Raw genomic sequence first — 22,517 nt, forward strand, 5'->3', positions numbered from 1 at the left:
AGAAAGTATCAAACTACAGTGTAAACAATCTTAGAGAAGTCATAGAATGCTCGATTCAGCATAAAGGATAGAGACTATCAATTGCTAGTCTCTAAATTTTACAGTTGAAGAGGCTGTGGCTCAGTGGTTAAAGGGTTTGTTCAAGGTAGATCAATTAGTTCACAGCAGATCAATGCCAGTGACCTACATTTGCCTAATTGCAAACATACTCTGCAAATACGTGTGAATACACTTCCTCACAGACAAATGCCAAGTATTTTAAACACTTTTACACCCTATTTCTATGTCTAGACACGAACCTAGCCTGCATCTTTGGCTCTCCTGAACATTCAAACTCACAAGATGACCATAGCCCATACTTGGCATCAGATCCATTCTGAGAACAGAAGGCATAAGAACAGCATCTTAGCAGGGCAGCATTAGGTATTCCTCTTCAATGAGAATATGTTCAACAGTCAATACAGTTATTCATAAATAATTCTCCTTGACCCTCCAGAAGATAAACCAGTGTCCACATTTGATAGATGTGGGAGTCACCCTGGATTACAAGTCTCACATCACACAAGAGCCAGTAATTCCTGTGAGCCAAAAATTCCTGTAACAGTACCATAGCCGAGCTTCTGGTTTTGCAAGACATAACCCTCAGGGAAGTCCAAAGCTACTCTCTCCTCATAAACCATTTAAAGTTCTCTAAGTGCTGATAATCAAAATAGTGTGGTACTAATGTAAAGATGGACATATAAATCAGTGAGTAGAATTGAGAGTCCAGAAATAAAACCCACTTTTATGATCCATTGTTTTTTAACAAAAGTGCCAGGCAATTTAATGGGAGAAAAAATAGTTTTTTCAACAAATTGTGCTGAGATAACTGGATATCCATATATGTAACAAAGGAAGGATGCTGGAAATCTCCTAAACGCTTTGTAAAAATTTAATTGTAAATCGATCAATTAACTAAATTTAAGAGCTATAACTATAGCAAAACGTGCAAGAAAACATAGGATCAAATTTGTGACCTTGAATTAGACAATGATCTCTTAGAAATAACACCAAAAATAAAAACTAAAAAAAAAAATAAACCAGACTTTATAAAACAATTTAAAACTATTGTGCTTCAAAGGACACTATCAAGAAAGTGAAATAAATCCACAGAACTGCTGAAAACAGTTATGGCTATAATAAAAAAGACAGATAATAACAAGTATTGTTGAGAAAGATGGAAAAACGGGAAGCGTCATACATTACATAATGAGAATGTAAAATGGTACATCCTCTTTGAAAAGTGTGACTGCTCTCCAGGAAGCTAAATATAGAGTTACTATATGATGCAGCATTTCTACTCATAAAGAAAGGAAAACATATAAAAAAAACTTGTAAATGATGTTCATAGTAGCATTATAATAGGCAAAATATAGAAACAACATAAATGACAATTAAATGATGAACAGATAAATAAAATGTGGTATATCCATTCAACAGAATGTAATTCAAGAATAAGAAAGAATGAAGTATTGATAAATATTTTAACATGGATGAACCTTAAAAACATTGTGCTGAGTGGAAGAAACCAGTCACAAAACACCAAATTGTATTATTCTGTTTATATAAATTGTGCAGAATAGGCAAGCTCATACAGACAGGAAATAAATTAGTAGTTGCCTATGGCTGAGGGGGAAGGGTTAGGAGCAATATGAGTGGTAACTGTTAAAGGGTACATTGTTTCCTTTGGTGTGATGAAAATATTCTAAAATTGATTATGGTGATAAATGCACAACTATGTAAATATACTAAAAACAATTTAATTGTACACTTTAAAGGTGGGAACTGTATGGTATATGAATAACATCTTTTTTTTTTTTTTTTTTTTTTTTGAGACGGAGTCTTGCTCTGTCGCCCAGGCTGGGGTGCAGTGGCCGGATCTCGGTTCACTGCAAGCTCCGCCTCCCGTGTTTACGCCATTCTCCTGCCTCACCCTTCCGAGTAGCTGGGACTACAGGTGCCCGCCACCACGTCCGGCTAGTTTTTTGTATTTTTTAGTAGAGACGGGGTTTCACTGTATTAGCCAGGATGGTCTCGGTCTCCTGACCTCGCGATCCGCCCGTCTCGGCCTCCCAAAGTGCTGAGATTACAGGCTTGAGCCACCGCGCCCGGCCATGAATAACATCTCAATAAGGCAGTTAGTGAAAAAGTTTTTAATGACAAGGAAGTGAAATGTCTCCACTAACCACCAAGCACATTTCAAGATCACTTTTAAATATGGGGTAATGAACTGTACTGAAAGTACCTTGGTGATGAATTTTTCAGTGTGATTTGATTTATTTATACTTAGAATATGTTTGCCAGAGGTGTTCGAACCAGAGTGACTCCATCTTGACTAGGGGCTGGGTAAAATGAGGCTGGGACCTACTGGGCTGCATCCCCATGAGGTTAGGCATTCTTAGTCACAGGATGAGATAGGAGGTTAGTACAAGATATAGGTCACAAAGACCTTGCTAACAGAAAAGGATGCAGCAAAGAAGCCGGCCGACACCCACCAAAACGAAGATGGCAATTAAAGTGACTTCTGGTCGTCCTCACTGTTGATTATATGCTAATTATAATGTATTAACATGCTAAAATACACTCCCATCAGCACCATGAGAGTTTACAAACGCCATGACAACGTCAAGAAGTTACCTTATATGGTCTAAAAAGGGGAGGATTCCTCAGTTCCAGGAATTGCCTGCCCCTATCCCAGAAAACTCATGAATAATCCACCCTTTATTGAGCATATAATCAAGAAATAACTATAGGTATACTCAGTCAAGCAGCCCATGCCGCCGCTCTGCCTATAGGGTAGCCATTCTTTAATCCTTTACTTTCCTAATAAACTTGTGTTCAATTTACTCCATGGACTCTCTCCTAATACTTTCTCGTGTGAGGTCCAAGAACCCTCTCTAGGGTTCTGGATCAGGGCCCCTTTCCGGTAACATTTTACCCCGTCAAATCCATTTTTTTTCCGCACTGCTAAGCAAGTTATCTTCCAAGAGGAAACAATTACTGTGGAACTCTATTTCAATGATGGACAAAAATAAAATTACTGACATATTATCACCTATGTTCAGTTACAGGACAGGAATGGTAGTAAAAGACACTCTGCCACAGTGACTCTACACTGTGTTTCTACAACAGTGTTTACACAGTTTCAGAAAACTGAATGTTCTTGTAGATATCATGATGGCCACTGAGCTGCAATGAGGGAGAAAACTCGAGTGGAAAATACCTGAAAGCTTGCTCCTCCAAGCTCTATCCACAGATTGAGGGGCCTGAGACAGTAAAAGCAAACCAATGAAAATTAAAATGTATAAATCCAAGCTGGAAATCTGCAGACACATACACAATGTCTACGGTGTATACATAAAGATATAATGAATACATGGTTAATGTACATTTGAAGAAAATGCTCTGGCTTGCTGGAAATCAAAGAAATATTAGTTCCTAGAATTAATTAATTAACTCACTCAGAATTAATTCATCCAATAAATGATATGGAGGAAGACATTTGGTACTTGTCCCAAAGGGAGGTACCTGGATCAAGCATTTCGGAAGAAAAGATTAGGAGTAGAATTGGAAGAGTAAGATTGGCAGTATTAGCTGTAAAATTAGTGATAACTTTGGCATTTTGAAAATAAAAATATTCATATGGAACATTTAAAATATCATAAGGAAATAATGTAAATGTGTAGGATATTAGGGACTGAGTTTTCCTTTTCTACTAAATCCAAATTTTTTTAATGTTTTTTTTTCTACTTTACCTGTTAGTATTACAAATAAGCTAAAATGTAAAAAACAGAAAACAAAAAACAAAAAAAAAAACAAAACAAAGAAAAGTGAAAAGACAGCTATATACTCTATACTCAATGTTAAAAACCAGAAACATAAAAGGCTAAATAGGTCTTTCTCAAGGGGCCCATGAAGACATTTTCCCTTTACTGAGTTGCTCTATATCTAGGTTAATTGTTTCTTTATTACTAACATGTAAGAGGAACCAGAACAAAAGAAGCATATTACTTCTCTAAAACACCAGTACTTGAATTTGAAAATGTATTTATCCGTATCAATAAAAACACAAAAGCACACATTCAGGAAAATAGGAAGGATCAAGAAAAACCTGATGGTAACTTTTTTTTAGTATTACCTTGTAAGAAAATAATGAGACATATTTTTTAAAGATAAGAGATTCTTTACAACTGAAAGGAGAAGAAACCTCTAAAGAAAGATTTTGCTAAGAGCAAAATAAAATGATGCTATGGTAATGCAAATAGAAATATTCAAGTTATATATTCCATTCCAACCTCTATCTCAATTTGTATACACAATGAATATAAGTAGAACTTAGAATCCACCCAGAAAAAAGTACTATAAAATATCAAAATTAAGGAGAAATGTTAAATATTTAAGGAAGTTTCCGTCTAGGAATAAATGTATATGCTCACATATGCAAACCTAACTTTATTTATTTATGTTTTTTTTGTTGTTGTTGTTTTTGAGACAGAGTCTCGCTCTGTCACTCAGACTGGAGTGCAGTGGCGTGATCTTGGCTCACTGCCCACTCCACCTCCCAGGTTCATGCCATTCTCCTGCCTCAACCTCCAGAGTAGCTGGGACTACCTGCCCGGCTAATTTTTTTTTTTTTTTTTTGTATTTTTAGTAGAGATGGGGTTTCACCGTGTTAGCCAGGATGTTCACAATCTCCTGACCTCATGATCTGCCCGCCTCGGCCTCCCAAAGTGCTGGGATTACAGGCGTGAGCCACCGCGCCCAGCCTATTTTAAATATAGCACAGATAACACCATTTGAAAAATGAATTTGTATGGCTATTATTTTTATAGGCAATAAAATATTAAATATTGAATAACAATTCAATTACATTGTAATCATTTTAAATTAACTATACAATACTTGTCCAAATAAAATTTTCAAGTTTGATTTAATAATTTATACCTCATTAGCTAACTAATTTGAAACAAGGTGGTTAAATACTTGTTAACGATAGCTAATGAAATATTGCTTAAAAGTCATACTTTACACTTACTAATTTTAATAATGGAATTTGGAACAAAATAATCATAATTAAAAAGTGAATCATTTACATACCCCACTAGGAAGTTTGTTCATAATACACTGAAAATAAATTATTTTGTCTGTAAAGAGAAGTACTTAAATTCTAAATATTTTCATACATAGCATTTACCACCAAATTGAGTTGAAATTTTTTTCTATAATGTTAGCCTTTAGAGTTAAAACTGCTCAATTTTCACTTTCCAACAAAATAGGGATCAATCATGGTGACAGGAGGAAAGAAAGTGCTCATGGTTCCAAGACTTGTTAGAATTAATTGTTAAGGAAACACTGTTTAGAAAAGAAAAGACAGAATAATGCAAGCCATTTCCTTAATAGATTTGTTAACCAAATTTAAACAATTAGTCTAAGTAGTTAAAATACATATGTAATATCGCTCATTATTACCTGCATACACATTTTCAAAAAACCTACCCCACCAAAACATCCAATGATGCTTATAGCTGGTATTTGCTTGGAAACTCAAAGACCTCCCTCAGCTGGTTTTGCAGGGGAAAAAAAAAAAAATCAGCCGGACGTGGTGGCTCACACTTGTAATCCCAGCAATTTGGGAAGCCGAGGTGGGTGGATCACAAGATCAGCAAATGGAGACCATTCTGGCTTACACGGTGAAACCCCGTCCCTACTAAAAATACAAAAAATTAGCCGGGCATGGTGGCGGGCACCTGTAGTCCCAGCTACTCAGGAGGCTGAGGCAGGAGAATGGTGTGAACCCGGGAGGTGGAGCTTGCAGTGAGCTGGGATTGCACCACTCCACTCCAGCCTGGGTGACAGAGTGAGACTCAGTCTCAAAAAAATAAATAAATAAAAATAAAAATAAAATAAAAAATGAAAATGAAAAAAAATCATGGTCAAGTTTCTAAATTACTTTCAAGAGTTTTCAGTATTTTTCTTATTCTAAGAAGTTAATCTTTTAGAAATGAGTTAAAGCTAACAGACACTCTATACATGATGCCCCAAGGAAATATAAAGGGTTACAGTACTGATGCAATGCTTAAATAAAGTGCCACTATGTAATGAATCTATAAAGTGAAAAAATTAATTCTAAAATTCACACAAAAGGTCAGTCACATTACTTTACAATAAGACAAGATGTATTTTAGAGACCTACTTCAGACTCAATAGTTTTCTCAATAATTTTTAAAAAGAGACAAAATCACAAATTTTCAAAAACCCTTTAAGATGATATTTTTATGAGATCAAGTAAAAATGCTTTTTTAAAAAATAGCTACTGCATGTTATATTTTGAATTGTTGGCAGCTGTGGTTCTCCATCTCTCTCACATTTAGGTAAAGAGCTGCATCAAGGATTAGAGTAAGGATTGTTGACATAATACCATAAGGGAGAAGCTAACACGAGCTTTTCTGTCTATAAGATTTCCGTTGACTGGAAAATAACTAGCAAGACGCAAAGAAGGTCTACTGTAGAGCTAAGCTGTCCACAGAATACTGATTCTTACCTTCGTTATTTAAGCTTTTGATGAGATCTTGCCAAGAATACAAGTTAACACTCTTAAAAAGAAAACACTTCCAGTGCTTTCCCTCTGGATAGATTCAGGTGAATAAAATACATGAAAACAAAATATATCTTTTTACTTCCATTTTGTTGCATTAACACACAGGAAAAACTATTAATGAGGTTAAGGTGTGAGAAGTCCTCTTCCAACAACACAGTAATAACAAAAGTATGGGATTGCTTCACAAATTCCTCATACCAACCATAAAAATGATTTAACATGTATTTTGACATAAAGAGGTAAATATTTATTGTGCAAACCATATGAGCTTCAAAATAAAACATCTATACCAGGAAATGTGAAAATCATTCCCAGGGATTAAATTCCTGATGGGTTCTGTTTATTTCTTGGTGGCAGAGATCAAAGATATTATTCACTGTTGTTCAGTGAAGAAAGACTGCTACTAAATAATCATCAGGCAGCCTAGCAGCCTTTCAACACATGTTTCTCAGAACAGTCACAGATAGCAAGTGGGATATATTATAGGTGTGGTTCCAGTGATTTGCTACTACCCTGGTGACTTCAGTAAAGAATGAGAGGAGTGGGAGACAATAGATTGGAAACGGCGACAACCTAGTGCCAATACAGTCATGAACAGAATGACAATGTATCTGTCAATAACAGGCCACATAATATGATAGCAGTAGCATAAGGTTATAATATTGCATTTGAATTGTAGCTTTTCTATGTTAAGAAATTTTAAGATACACAATTACTTACCTTTGAATTCAAATTGCCTACAGTATTCAGTACAGTAACATGTTGGCAGGAGTAATGGGCTCTACCATATAGCTTAGACTTGTAGTAGGCTATACTATCTAGGTTTGTGTAAGTACACACTGATGTTTGCACAACAAAAAAAATCGTCGACGAATGCATTTATCAGAACATATGCCTGTTGTTAAGTGATGCATGACTATATGAAAATTTCATATCACTGGTGTTTGTCTCAGTAATGTGTCAACCAAAAGGAGTATCTTTGGTAGTCCCATAACTTCAAATAGTTAAATATTGCCTGATACTTGAAAAAAAAAACAGTAGTTTCTTTTCATCCTTATCTAATTCATACAAAGACTTCAGATTCTAGACCAGGCAAAGCTCCAGACAGGGGAGATAAAATGGAGATTATTTGGGGCAGATAAAGATACATAATGAATCAGTATATAAGTAAAATAAGAAAGATTTTAGAGGGCTTAAGTTCCACACTGATAATTGTAATAGGCTGAAGTGATTGAGAGTGACTGTTCCTACTTTCGTTAGGTCAGGAAAGGCATTTCTAAGAAAGTATCACTTAATTAAGATTTCTGAGAAAGTATCAATTAAGGGAGAAGCCCGCATAGAGATGATCTGAAGTAAGAACATTTCATGCAGAGAAACATCTACTAACTACATAAAGATACTAATGTAGGAGTTGGCCTGAGATGGAAGTGGGAAAAGGAATGACATAGAGTAAAAAGCTAGGCAGAGATTAGGACATGAAGGATTTTGTAGACCAGGTTAAAATATTCAGATCTTTGCTTTAGGGTTATGGGAAGTCATTGGAGTAAAATTACTTGTTCTACCTTGTCAAAGATTATTGTATCTGTAGAGGAAGAAGGGAGATTTAATTGTATGGTGACAAAAGAAAAAAGACATGACAGGAAATAATGGCAACAGTCTAGGTGAGAAGTAATAGGGGTTGAGATAAGGTAGTGATAATGAAGAAACAGATTTGGGGAATGCGAGGTACAGGAGACAAGATTCACTGATGATTAGACATGAAGTTTATAAAAGCATTTATAAATTTGACATTAGTCACTGGGTCATAATGGAACCAATTAGTTAGTGAGGGCTCAGCAGTTTTGTTTGTTGTTTATTCTGGGAGGTCTGATGGAAAAAAATCAAAAGATCTGTTTATGTTAAATTTGACATTCATATTAGATACATACTCCCATGGGTATGTCAAGTAAGCTGTTTAAGGGGAAAAAAGCCTCATGTTGAAGAGAAAGGTCAGAATTAAATACAAAAATATATTGAGGGTCATTTGCATATAGTTAGCATTTTAAAAACATTAGATTGGATGATTTAATCTAAAAAAGGTATGAAGCTAGGACTGACACTAACATTTGGGGGTACAGAAATGATGAAAAAAAGGAAACTGAGAAGGAGAGGAAGCCAGGATGATTTTATGTGGCTCAGTACAAAAGAAGACAGTTTTCCAGAAGGAGCAAGTAGTCAACTGTGCCAAATTCTGTGGAGGGATCAAGTATGGGACGAACAGGCCGGGCGCGGTGGCTCAAGCCTGTAATCCCAGCACTTTGGGAGGCCGAGACGGGCGGGATCACGAGGTCAGGAGATCGAGACCATCCTGGCTAACACGGTGAAACCCCGTCTCTACTAAAAAATACAAAAAACTAGCCGGGCGAGGTGGCGGTCGCCTGTAGTCCCAGCTACACGGGAGGCTGAGGCAGGAGAATGGCGTGAACCCGGGAGGCGGAGCTTGCAGTGAGCCGAGATCCGGCCACTGCACTCCAGCCCGGGCGACAGAGCGAGACTCCGTCTCAAAAAAAAAAAAAAAAAAAAAAAAAGTATGGGACGAACAGAGACATGGCCATTCAATTTGGCAATCCAATAGTCATGTGACCATAGGGGACAAAAACAAGAAAGTAAAAAAAAAGGAAGGAAAGAAGGAAGGAAAACCAGCCTATGTCATGGCAGCCCTGATGAACTAAGTTGAAAAGAGAATATGAGGTAAATAATGGCAATGAAAAGTATGAATAATTCCTTCTAGATTTGGATGTGTGTTTGCATGTAGCAAGGAGAGTAGAAAAAACAAGGTAATACCCGAAAGAGAAAAGTGAATCAAAAGAGCTTAGTTTTGTTTGGGTTTAAAGTTAGAAAACAGCAGAACATATTTATAGACACATACAAAAAATTGATACTGAAGGAGGAGAGAGATAATTTCAAAAGAAAATGCATGAATAAATTAAAAGTAAATGAAATCCAGAGTCCAAGGGGAAAGGCTGGACGTGATATGAGAACAGGTAAACCTGTCAATTCCAGTAACACTGAAAAGCAGGCCAAGAATGTAGATTTAGACTGGGCACAGTGGCTCACACTTGTAATCCCAGTTCTTTGGGAGGCTGAAGCAGGAGGATCACATGAGGCCAAGAGTTTAAGACCAGCCTGGGCAACGCAGTGAGACCTTGTCTCTACAAAAAAATTTTAAAAATTACCCAGGTGTGGTGGCATGCACTTGTAATCCTAGATACTTAGGAAGCTGAGGTGGGAGGATTTATTGAACCCAGGATTTCAAGGCTGCAATAAGTAAGCTATGATCACACCACTGAACTCCAGCCTAGGCAACAGAGGGAGATTCCTTCTCCAAAAAAAAAAAAAAAGTGAGAAGAGGAGAATGTAGATTTGGACCCAGATGAGCTGGTAGATTTGCAGATGAAAAAATGAGGGAAATGGGGTGTCATATTTCTTTTCCTCAGTGAAGTAAAAAGAAGACAAAACTGTTGTGAGAGGGAGGTTTTAAGAGAGTAGAAGGTGTGAAATCAGTTTAGAGAATAGGAAATGGAAATGGAATAGGATGCTTGGTGCTTGGAGAGGCTGAATCTCCTATGAGAATTGTTGTGGCTATGAATTTAAAATGAGATCAGTCAACAATATTTAGCTATTTGCATGCAGGCATTGAGAAGGTTGTTATAATCAAACCTGTAAACCACAATTTAAAGAATAATTTTAGGAAAGGAAAAGTGATTTTTAATTAAACTATATACGTTTTTTTTTTCCATGTGCTGACCACTTTTTTAATGACAAAGAATGTGTAGTACCATATCAATAATTCTTATTAAGTACTCTTGTTTTAAAAATACTAGCTATTTTTAGAAAATACAATATCGAAAATATGTTCAACTTTTTCTATCAGATAACTTGAATCTCAAATAGCTTCTATAATTCTCAAAACAATGTGTTACGTTTTTAGAAGTCTGATATTTTAACAAAATAGATAAAATCCCAGGGAGATGAACAAACAGTTGAGAACAATGCTCTTCAGTAGAACTTTCTGCAATGATAGAAATGTCTTTCTGTGCTGTTCAATATGAACCTACTAGGCACATCTGGCTATTAGTTCTTAAAATCTGGCTGCTGTGACTGATGAACCAAATTTTCCATTTTGTTTAATTATAATGAACTTAAATTTAAGTAGCCACAGATGGCTAACGGCTACGGTACTGAACAGCTTAGCTATAGAATCACCTATCCATCTCTTATTCATCACTACGTATTTCTTAGTTATTTGTAAAGCAAATAATCGAATGTCTAAATATCTGCAAAATAGACTTCCTTGGGTTCTTAAGTTTAACTTGGTAGTTCTAAAACTTTAGTATGCTTGATAATTACTATACAGGGTTGCATATACAAAATCCATAAATATTGAAATAGGCAATTCACACAAAGTTTAAAGGTCATTTTAACTCCTGGCAATATTCACATGGTAAATTATATATTCACCTTAAAGCTTGATTCTCCACTCTCTCACCCACCACAACAGTAAAAGTTGATATGTGCTGAGAACTGACTTCAAGAATTAATTTGGAAATATTTAGCAAAAAGATGAATAAGGTAGGTAGTACGGTCATGTATCATGAATGATTTAGTCCTTCAAACTAAAATACATACTTAATTTTATGCAATTGTCTTCTCATTAGGGAATTTAAAATATTCATTCAAAAGTATTAATTTGCTTTATCTTTGGTATTGAAATTCATATTTAAATATTAATGCTTCCTTCCAGCTATTAAGTCACATGGAAATTTTAAAACTCCATAACACTAAAATGCGATAAAAATTCTAGCATTAGGTGGACTCCTAAGTTATATTTTTATATTTATGTGAACATTACATTTTTGTTTCTTCTTCACATGGATTGTGTTAAGTTTTTCCATGATGTAGATAACAGAATGAAAAAAAAATTCCTCTCAACAGGCAGTCTACCAAAAGTCAGAATGGCAGGTGTAAACTGTGGCAACACTCATTATGACAAAGAAAAGCTCAACTAATTTCAATAGAAAGGAAATGAGAGAATGACATGACCTGTAAAAAACTGTCATGTGCCTTTGCTTCTTCCAATTTAAAAGTAATGTATTTTCCTCAGTTGAATATTTCAATAGTATAAATGAAGTTTACTTTGCAATTTATATTTTCATTTCTTCAGTGAAAATCCATGTATTTCCATCATGTATCTACTCCCTTACCAGAGGATATTTCACGTGAGAGCCACATAAACCTTTCCTTTTCAAATTTAGAAGATCACTTTTCTTTTCCAGGATTCATATTTAGGCATGTATTCTTTGAAACTTTTCTAGAAAAGTTCCCTGTGTGGGCAAAGAACCAAACAATTGTGTTTATCAATCTGGTAGTGAAGACCCTCTGGGTACTTCTGAGAAGATTTCATGAGACCCACAATTCCCTATGCCATTCAGCATCTGTAGATAGAACAAAACTGATTCACATATACTTCTATTCACATATTCTCTATCAAATGTGTTCATCGTATTATGGATGACTGATATTCAAATGATTTTTAAGTGGTACTGAATTGTTTTCTTTATGGATGTTCATTAATGGGTATTAAAGTTTGAGCTATTATTGCATGTCATCCTTTAAAAAGTACTAAAATATTCCTTATATTTAACAAAAACTAGGCAAACCAGATAATAAACCACAGATTCCGTCTTAAATGTTGGCATAGCAAATGGGATTAATGCTATCATGTAGTCTAATTCCATTTTACTAGAATTTTAAAACAAACAGTATTTTTTATTATTGTTTGTTTGTTTTCCATTAGAGTCCTTGGCATTCATCAACACTTTCAGATGTCCCTATCAAGATAGGTTTCATCAGAGCCTGTTTGTTTTTAGTGAGTGAACTACAAATTGAAGTCCTGTATGTATGAGCCACTGAAAGAAGATACCATATGTAGCTACAGATCTAACCCCCAAAATCCATAATAGGAACAGTGCCATGTGAGATTTAAGTTTCAAATATTAAAAGTTTTATTTTTAATACTTAATTTTAAAAATTCTCATTACATGCTTTGAAGATGACAAAAACCAATATTTTTTAATGTAAGTAACTTTGATAAAGCAGGAGTACTTCCAGTATTTTAATATTAATACATCATTATAGAATTATAATTCAAGCATGTTTGAAGCTTTTTCCTTGCATCTTATTATGAAAAATTTTCAAACATACAGAAAAGTTGGAAGAATTTTACAGTGAACACCCATATACCCACCATCAAGGTTCAATAATAAATTGTATTATATTTGCTTTATTACACACACACACACTCATCTATTCATCCTTTTATCCAAATATCACTCCATTTTATTTCAGTGTAAGTTGCAGACATCAGTATTCTTCACCCTTAAAACACATCAGCAAACATATCATTCACCAGAGTTCAATATTCATGCTCTCTTAATGCAAACTTCATATATAAAGAAATATACAGGCCGAGCATGATAGCTCACACTTGTAATTCCAGCACTTTGGGAGGATGAGGTGGGCAGATTATCTGAGGTAGGGGAGGTCGAGACCAGCCTGACCAACATGGAGAAACCCTGTCTCTACTAAAACTACAAAATTCGCTGGGTGTGGTGGTGCATGCCTGTAATCCCAGCTACTCAGGAGGCTGAGGCAGGAGAATTGCTTGAATCCAGGAGGCAGAGCCTGCGGCTAGCCGAGATCACACCATTGCACTCCAGCCTGTGCAACAAACGTGAAACTCCGTCTCAGAAAAAGAAAAAAAAAAAAGAAAAAAAAAGAAATGTACAACTCTTAGGTGTACCATTCCATGAGCTTTGACAATCAAATGTGATTATTATTCATTGGCATTTGACAGGCATATATATTGAAAAAAAAGTTGAAAATAAATAATATTGTATTTTCAATCTGTTACTTTTACTGTTAGGGTAATCCAAATGTTTCCACAGAAAGTAAAAGTAAATTTACTCCCAAGTATTTAATTTAACAGATTTGTTGGTCACATTTGCCATGAAATACTTAACAAATATATAATAACCACAAGAATTACTCTCAGTGTTTAATTATAACTTACATTTTTCAAATGTCATGAATTTAAATTTCAGTGAAACACACTGGAATAAACTTTCCAAGTATGAATTTCAGGGTTAATCCACAATGTAGTTTCTTTATATAAGTAGTAGATAATGTCAATTTTCTCATTCAAGAAAAGATTTTAATTAATTCTTTGATAATTTTCTCCTTTGTGTTTCCAGCTCCTAAGAACTGATTCACTTGACAGTGTTACTGAAATTTTAGGGTGCAAACGACCAAGATGGCTTGAAACACTCAATTCCTAGCCAAATTACTTCTTTTTTAAAATGTCAAAGAAGTATAGAAAGATGACCCTATTCTGAAATGAATCAAGAGAGAATTTAAACCTGTCAAAAACCATAGGATTTTGATATTGAAAATAGTGACAACTATTTTTAATTTCAGCAACAAAACACTTTATATGAGCCCTTGCTTTTACTGTCAGCATTGCCAACAGTATTTGATATGTGCCGATGATGGAATCTTGAATTGGAAATTCTATAGGAAAGGCTTATTTGCTTCTTTTTAAGAAGGAATGCATACAAGAATTTGGCACTGCAGGACTACATTGCCCAACAATCACTCACTTTATTCCAGTTGGAGACTTACGACCAATTTGCTGATACAATTTGGCACTAGCCTCTTGAAATGTATAAATTACATTATTGCTTTGGATTCTTGTACATTCTAGCAGGGTAGAATGAAACTTGACAACCTGATTTCAAACTACTTGTACAAGAAACGGAGGTCGTTTCTTGATTTCAAACTACAGTACAAGAAACTGATGGACATGTAAGTTTCTCAACAACATACCTCCTTGGGTAAGACCAGGATGATTTTCCAATCTCGCGTGACTTCTGAAAGTGGGTTTTTCTTCTTTTGCAATTCTAGAAAGCTAGTTGGATCCCGTATCTTTAAAGCACCAAAGATACAGATGCCATACATAAGACTTTTACAGTTAAATATGTACAGAATAGTTGTCATGGACACAGTATTGTGGTAAGCACGAAAGGGCATATAAAAATATTACGTGGCCACATTTTAGATGAGGTCAAATGAACACATATAAAAATACAAGGAAGTACGTACAAATGTAAATTTTGAAGTATAAAGGAATGAGTGTTAAAATGCTTTCACATAGTATTCAGAGATTTTACAATGTGTTCATACACAGGTAGTAACTGAAACTGAACATAATTTATATCCAATGAAATTTTAAAGACAGAAGTAGACTTAATTTATATTTGAAAGTTTACATACCCTTAAAATAATGAATCTTTATTGAATAAAGTAGTTTTTTAAAAATTCCTTTAACACAAGGTGGATTAAGACCATTTTCCTTTTCTTGAACCATATATATGCTGGGCTATTACCGCTCTCCTCACAAAAGTGCTATTTCACTAACCATTGCATTTTTTTTATTTTTTAGGTTTATTTTAGTTAAATATTATTATTATTATTATTATTATTTTAGAGACAGGGGTTCACTCTCTCATCCAGGACAGAATACCGTGGCTCATTGTAACCTCAAACTCCTGGGCTCAAGTGATCCTCCTGCTTCAGCCTCCTAAGTAGCACCAAGTAACATGCATGTTCTTAGAATCACCCTTTAACGTTTTTTTCCATTTTAACATTTTGAAAATTGGGTTGCATCTTAAAAGTAATGTGCCATCTAATGTAATGGCTATTTCCTTCAAAGCTATGAATTAAGTGGTAATACAATCAAATTAAAGAACTATGAGTGTTCACATTTAGTCGTTATAATTTATAGTGCCACCATGCCTGGTTTTTTTTTTGTTTTTTGTTTTTTGTTTTTTTTTTTTTTTTTAAGACATGGGGTCTCACTTTGTTGCCCAGGCTGGTCTCAAACTTCTGGGCTCAAGTGACCCTTCCACCTCGCCCTAACAAAATGCTGGAGGTTTAAAACAAAAAAACAAAAAAACAAACAAAAAAAAAAGAGGAAGAAAAAGATTTTGAAATAAAAGAAAGAAAGAAAACATCAGGCCAGGCATGGTGGCTCACGCCTGTAATCCTAGCACTTTGGGAGGCCGAGGCAGACAGATCACAAGGTCAGGAGTGCAAGACCAGCCTGACCAATATGGTGAAACCCCGTGTCTACTAAAAATACAAAATTTAGCCAGGCACGGTGGTGTGCACCTATAATCCCAGCTACTCGGGAGGCTGAGGCAGGAGAATCACTTGAACCCGGGAAGCAGAGGTTGCAGTGAGCTAAGATGGCACCATTGCACTCCAGCCTAGGCGACAGAGTCAGACTCTGTCTCAAAGAAAAAAAAAAAGAAAGAAAGAAAAGAACACATTTATTTAAATGGAAAAAAATTGTTGAAGATGCGTAATGACTATATATGGTTTCATTTATACTTTCCCTCTAAATTTATTTGGTTTGTTTGCCATTACATTCTTGACTACTTGTGAGACAGAAGTAATACAAGGCAGTTACAGGAGAATAGAAAATTCCAGGGAGCAGTTCACATGACTAGCAAAAGGTAACCATTGAAATAACTGCATAAGCTAGGGGTTGATAAGACCCTGAAAAACTAGGTTGTGGGCCAAGCTGGCTAAGACCGACTGGACCCAACATGGCCCTGGATGTGACCTAGGTTTCACCTAGAACCTTTTTATATACATATTAGCATACTAAACACACACCCACCACTGCCATGACAGTTCCAGGATCACCCATATTTGGTGTAAAAATGGGTGGCACCACCGTTCTGAGAAATCTCCAGCTCTTTCCAGGAATCTTCATAAATATTGCACCCTTTGGTTAAAGAAACCTATAAAGGTAGAAACCCCAAACTCCATTGGGCAACTTTCTCTCAAATATGTCTCCACTGCCCTTTCTTAGGTGTATACATTTTACTTTTAAATAAATCTCTGTAAATTCACTATTTTCTGGTTCATCTTTGAATACCTTCTTGCAATGGTGTCAAGAGCCTGAACACAGGATGGTGTCTTGGTCCCACTGGCATTTGGGGACCTCCCCCAGCCTACAACTGGAAACATGGAAGTGGGGGGAAATTGAAGATAGAAAACAAAAAAGCAACTCCTTGATTTTTATTTCTTATTTATTTATTTATTTATTTATTTATTTATTTATTTATTTTGAGATGGAGTCTTGCTTTGTTGCCAGGCTGGAGTGCAGTGACGTGATCTCAGCTCACTGTGATCTTGGCTTACCACAATCTCTGCCTCCCGGGTTCAAGAGATTCTCTTGCCTCAGCCTCCTGAGTAGCTGGGATTACAGGTGCCCACCACTACACCCAGCTAATTTTTGTATTTTTAGTAGAGATGGGGTTTCACCATGTTGGCCAGGATGGTCTCAATCTCCTGACCCCGTGATCCGTCTGCCTCAGCCTCCCAAAGTGCTGGGATTACAGGTGAGAGCTACCGCACCCAGCCCAACTCCTTGATATTTCTTAGTCATTGACCATTATATTAAAACTAAGGTAAGTTTTCCCCACAGAACATCAATTCACAAGATCATAAAATAAAATCTCAAAAGTACAAGGGCTGTTCACTCCAAACCAAGCTTCTTACTTTGGGTAAACCGTTAACCTGTGTTAGTTGTGCCCACTTTGATACATTGGTTAGTGGCTAAAATGCCTACAGGTTCCTCACAAACCAGTTATCTCTTTCCAGCAGTGCCATGGGTGTTCCTTTATTTTTTGATTTTATAAAGTCAACAAAAAAAGTATTAAATGGAAAGAATTAAACTCACAGTGTAAATCCAAATAGGCTGCTGGCAGATCACTTTGCCAGAGTAGGCAGGATAATGCTTTCTTGACTTGAAATCCTCACCTCCTCTTTACCCCAACCTGCTTCTTTGTAGTTTGAATCTAGTGCAGGCTTATTCCTAAGGCAGATGGTCTCTTTCAGCTAGCTCCCCACAGCAAGGTGGCCTTTACTGATAGATTTGGGGAGTGGGGGAAGAGGGAGGGTAGACAGGGAAAGAAAGGAAAGAGAAAATGTGGCTTCCACCAGAAGGGTATATAACACCCAGTAATTTGAAACATTTTTGAGTTTAACTTTGCAGTAGCATGAAATTAAAATGCCTTCACACAGAGTATTTGGAGATGCTTGTTCTAACAATCACCCTTTAGCTTTCTTTTCCATTTTAACATTTTGAAAATTGGGTTGCTTCTTAAAATTAATGTGCCATCTAATGTAATGGCTATTTCCTCCAAAACTATGAATTAAGTGGTAATACAATCAAATTAAAGAACTATGAGTGTTCACACTTAGTCTTTATAACTACCATTTATCCCAACTCCACAGACTTTAGAAACTACAGTTCCACTCCTTTTTTTTTTCTTATTTTTACTCATTTTTCTAGATGAATCGACAGAACCTTCATCTGTGTAAGAAGGAAGCTTTCTGCTCTTCTCTTTACATTCTAAACTCAATCCCACCCTCAAGTAGGGCACTTTGCTCTCCCTCCTCCTCCATCTTCTTACCTGACCCAATAAAAAGGTAGTATCCTATTTTTCAATGGCCATAATTACACATGCAAGGAACTAAAATGTATTACTGGGCTGGGATAGCTTCTCTCAAAGTAAGAACCAGGTCAGGGGATGTCTGTTTCTCAAAGAGGCACAGGTAGTGCCTCTGTGTGCATGACAATTGCCTATTCTTTGTGTTTTATCATCAGCCACTCCTGGCCCATTTGTCTTCAATTAACAGGCAGACAGCAGAAGGCCTTATTTTAGGTTCAGGCAGAGCAGTTTACTCTTTATGCAGCTATTGTTGACGGAGAATCTTGTATTCTAGTACATACTGGATGACTGCCAGACACTAATAAATCAAGTACTTCAGTCACCATTTAGCTATCAACTCTTTGTATACAACTTTTGAAGAAGGGTGAGTGAATCTTAGCCTGGAACCACAACACCCCAAAACTACAAAAGCTGCAAATCGACTAGGACTATTTTTCTTTCCTGCTGCTGCTGCAAATGCTACCAGAAGAAGAAAAGATTTTACAGACATTTATAGCTCTAGGTGGGAAAAATAGTACTTTTCAGGCTGAATGATGTCTGAAAGACAATAGCATTACTTCCTTATTAGGAACAACTCTGCTGCAAACACCCACATCATTGAAACTGTCATCATTGGGGCAACCAAGGAAGATTCAGAGCAGCAATATAGGTCAAATGACACATTCAAAACAACACTCCACTGAAAAGCAAAAAGCCAGTTTTACAGCTTAACAGAGTGCTGTATTTTAATCTCATTTAAGCAGGATTTAAAATATAGGTGTTGAGGAAGCTGTTGAGGTTTTCCAAGACAAGAGCTTATCACATAATGGTTTTGTGAAAAGGCTGATTCAGAAAAAAAAAATGATGTAACTGTTACTGGATGCACAAAAGAAAAGAAGGCAAAAGAATTATCTGATGTTGTACATTGTATCCCCAAGAAAGGTAAGGCATGAGAATTAAATGAACTTTGAGCTGTCTTCACTTCACATTTTAACACTAGATAATGAAATTTATTGCCTGCCAGTCCATAGTATAATCAGACAAATTTAAATAATTATTCAAGCAAATACATAAAGCTAACCTAGCAAAAATAAATACACTTAAACTTAGTGTGTTATCTTGAATCTGAAATCTAACAGGCATTCTTGTCCTAGTATATTATATGGTCACATGGATTTTATACTTTATAAAAATAATTTGCATTATAGACTTTTTAAGCTCATTTGTCAGCTATAGCATTCATTTTTTATGTATATTATTTATGTATCTATCACTTACGGAATGCATATGTGTCAGTCACTGGTCTAACCATTTTTCATAGATGGCTTTAAATAACCAACAACTTCATAAAGTAGATGTTATTATGCTTATTTCCAGATGAAACACTGAAGTTCACAAGGGCTAAGTACCTTACTCAAGTGCAAATGGCTGGTAAGTGGCAGAACTGGAATTCAAACACAAGTTTGATTCCAAAGCCTATGCTTTAAAAAAATTCCTCTATAGTTTTCAATTCTATTTTTGTTTCCGAATACATTTTAACAGTAACTATAATCCAGCATATATTGTAAGCATCTTTTTAAGGAGATGACGTTAATTTTATGGGAGCAGAGACATTTTCAGAGATATGATAAACGTCTGTAATTGCACATTTATAAACTATAACTACAGAGAGCAATTGATTGTCCCACGCTCATGCAAAGAGCAGAGTAGCATTAGGTGAACAGATCACAGTCAGATATATTATGCCTTATGAAATAAGTTAATAAGGGTTGAAACACTGTATGCTTGATGAAATAAATTTCCTAAGGGCAACAGACATTAACAGCTGTTCCCCGTAGGCAAGTATATCGCTCCCGCAGTTATTGAACACATGTGGTGTTCCTGCATCTCATTTACACCAAGAAAGAGTAAATAAGTATTTTTGGGCTTCAGCAGGAACAGCCTTTAGCCTCATAGACATTCTTGTCTCCCATTCACCACTTAGTAGCAAGTTATTTTACTAAAAATAAAAATTAGAAACAATGTTAATTTCCTGTTAAAACCCTTACAGTGGCTTCTCATTGCACTCACAGGCTTCAAGAAGCTCAAACCCCCTACAAGGTTTCACATGACCTACAACCTATGTTCTCCAGCACTTTGCCACCCCAATCCCTCCTTCCAAGGTAGGCTTCCCTCTGCTGCGTTCCCAGCTCAGAGCTTTCAGTCAGGCCTTTCTCTTTAGCAGGAATGCTTCATCCTGAGTTTTCATATACCAAACACCTATTTAGCAACAAGTCTCACTTCTGAAGTTCAGAGAAATTTCCTTCATCTATCCATAACATTAATCACTTCTGTTTTCACTTGCATGGCATCCTGTACTTTGCCTTCCCAGAGCCTATCTCAACTGCAATTGGCAAAGGGGTGTGATTAGTCCTGCAACTTGTTGAAAGAGCTGCTCCAATAGAGAAACAAATACTTTAATATCCTAGCCCTGTTAAGTATCTTGAAAAACTAATCTTACATGGGGGCATTGGGCCTTATAAATACAAATTCCCAAAATGTTATTGGTGGCATTCATTTCAGCTAAAAATGCATTCATTTTGTCATTTTTTCAATTTATTTTATTGGTTGGGTCACTGTCATTACTAAGAAAAAGAGATTGATTTTTCTGAGTAAATGCCTCTGGTCCTCTAATTTTTGTGTCAGTATGATATTTCTGTGTGAGAACTGTTAGTTAAAACAATTTTATATTACCAGTGTTAAAAGGAGAAATATAATAAGATATAGCGACTAATATTGTTTCTTGAAAGAAGGAAATTACTAATGGAAAAAGTGGCATTTGCCAGAAGTGACAGCTTGTCAAATTCACTGTCAATATGTTTAAAGAAAATAGTCATATAAAAAGGAAATCATGAGGAACAACAACAGCAAAACAGGAATTACATTTTTGAAAGTTAAATTTTTACTGTGCCCTCAGGCAGATGGAGCTCAACTTTCCCATTTAAAAAGTAACCTCATGCATATAAAAATAAGTATACATTTAATTAGACATCAGTAACAAACTCAGAAGAATCTGAGTGAAAAAAATACATCTTAAAAAATAGTAACTCAGTTCTACACATGGCTGGTGATGATGGCTGCACAACAGTGTGAATGGACTTAATGCCACAGAACTGTACACTTAAAATGTTTAAAGCAGTAATGTTATGTATGGTATACCACAATTTTAAAAAACACAGTAAGTCAATAATTCTTTATTTTCACATATCTATCTAGAAACACATTTGCTGATATTTCCAACTCAGGTATAGTGTGTTTGAAATGTGGAGCCAGTGAGGGGTTGGAAGAACGGGTATTGCCTTAATCTTTCAAAAATCCAGAGATAAGTTCAATTACATGCTCTGCCTTCTCCCCTACTAAGAATCACTTGTACTTGAACCAACAGCCCACAATCATTGTAATCAGAGTTACTTAGTCTCAATAAATTTCGTTTAAGCACCAGGTCTATAATGATCTGAAAATTAAATCTTAATATACTGTTGGCTCAAAATGTCACAAATCACGTATCATATCACAAAAGAATGATTTAATTTGATTTCAAGATAAGGGAAATGAAAATCTCCAGAATTATCATTTAGGTTGAAAAATATATAAAAATAAAGGTAAATGAGTAGTTCAATATTTTCCTTGGCTACAATATCATTAAAGCAAATTAGCATATATGAAACTGTTTCTTAAGATATAGTAGAAACACTGCTTTTATATTATCTTTTCTGTATCAAGAAGCAAGACACATGTCACTAATAATCCATCTTCCCTCAGGCAATGAAGTCCCAGTTAAAATACATTAAAATGAGGTTATGATCTTGGGCCCATGCTTCAAAAGTGAAGTACTATTATTCCATAGTGGAAAAAATAATGAAATTTATCAGAGAGGACTCAAGGAAAAGGAGTTTTTTAGTAGGGAAAAACAAGCCCCAAACTCTAATGCACAATTATACTCTGTGATTCAAAGGATAATGAAAACATGGCTGCTGAATCTGAAGACGCAGTCATTACACTGGGAGCCATTTAGAAAAAAAAAGTCATTCCAGATCTAAATTATAATTAATAAAAGGTCCCTGGAATAGAACTGTTAATTTTAAAAACAGAGCAGCACACAGATTAAAACTACAGTCATCTGGCTCTGGGTATCTGACAATATTTATCTTAAAAATTCCTTACAAATGTGTGAAGCTCACCTAGGTAATGCATCATCTGTGCTTTACAGGCTTGGTATTCCAAGTTTGGTCCATCGA

At 35.6% G+C, this 22,517-nt stretch overlaps 1 protein-coding gene and 1 non-coding gene across 4 annotated transcripts in view; both read right to left on the minus strand.

Moving 5' to 3' along the window:
- Positions 1 to 22,517, minus strand: part of LOC105490366 (interleukin 1 receptor accessory protein like 1) — a 1,633,350-nt gene that overhangs the window by 1,047,608 nt on the left and 563,225 nt on the right. The window lies entirely within an intron of this gene.
- LOC112423146 (small nucleolar RNA SNORD74) lies at positions 12,466 to 12,535 on the minus strand. Its single transcript, XR_003013612.1, has one exon. It is a non-coding gene; the product is annotated as a small nucleolar RNA SNORD74 (small nucleolar RNA).

Source organism: Macaca nemestrina, chromosome X (assembly GCF_043159975.1).
Source record: "Macaca nemestrina isolate mMacNem1 chromosome X, mMacNem.hap1, whole genome shotgun sequence".
NCBI classification, from domain to species: Eukaryota; Metazoa; Chordata; class Mammalia; order Primates; family Cercopithecidae; genus Macaca; species Macaca nemestrina.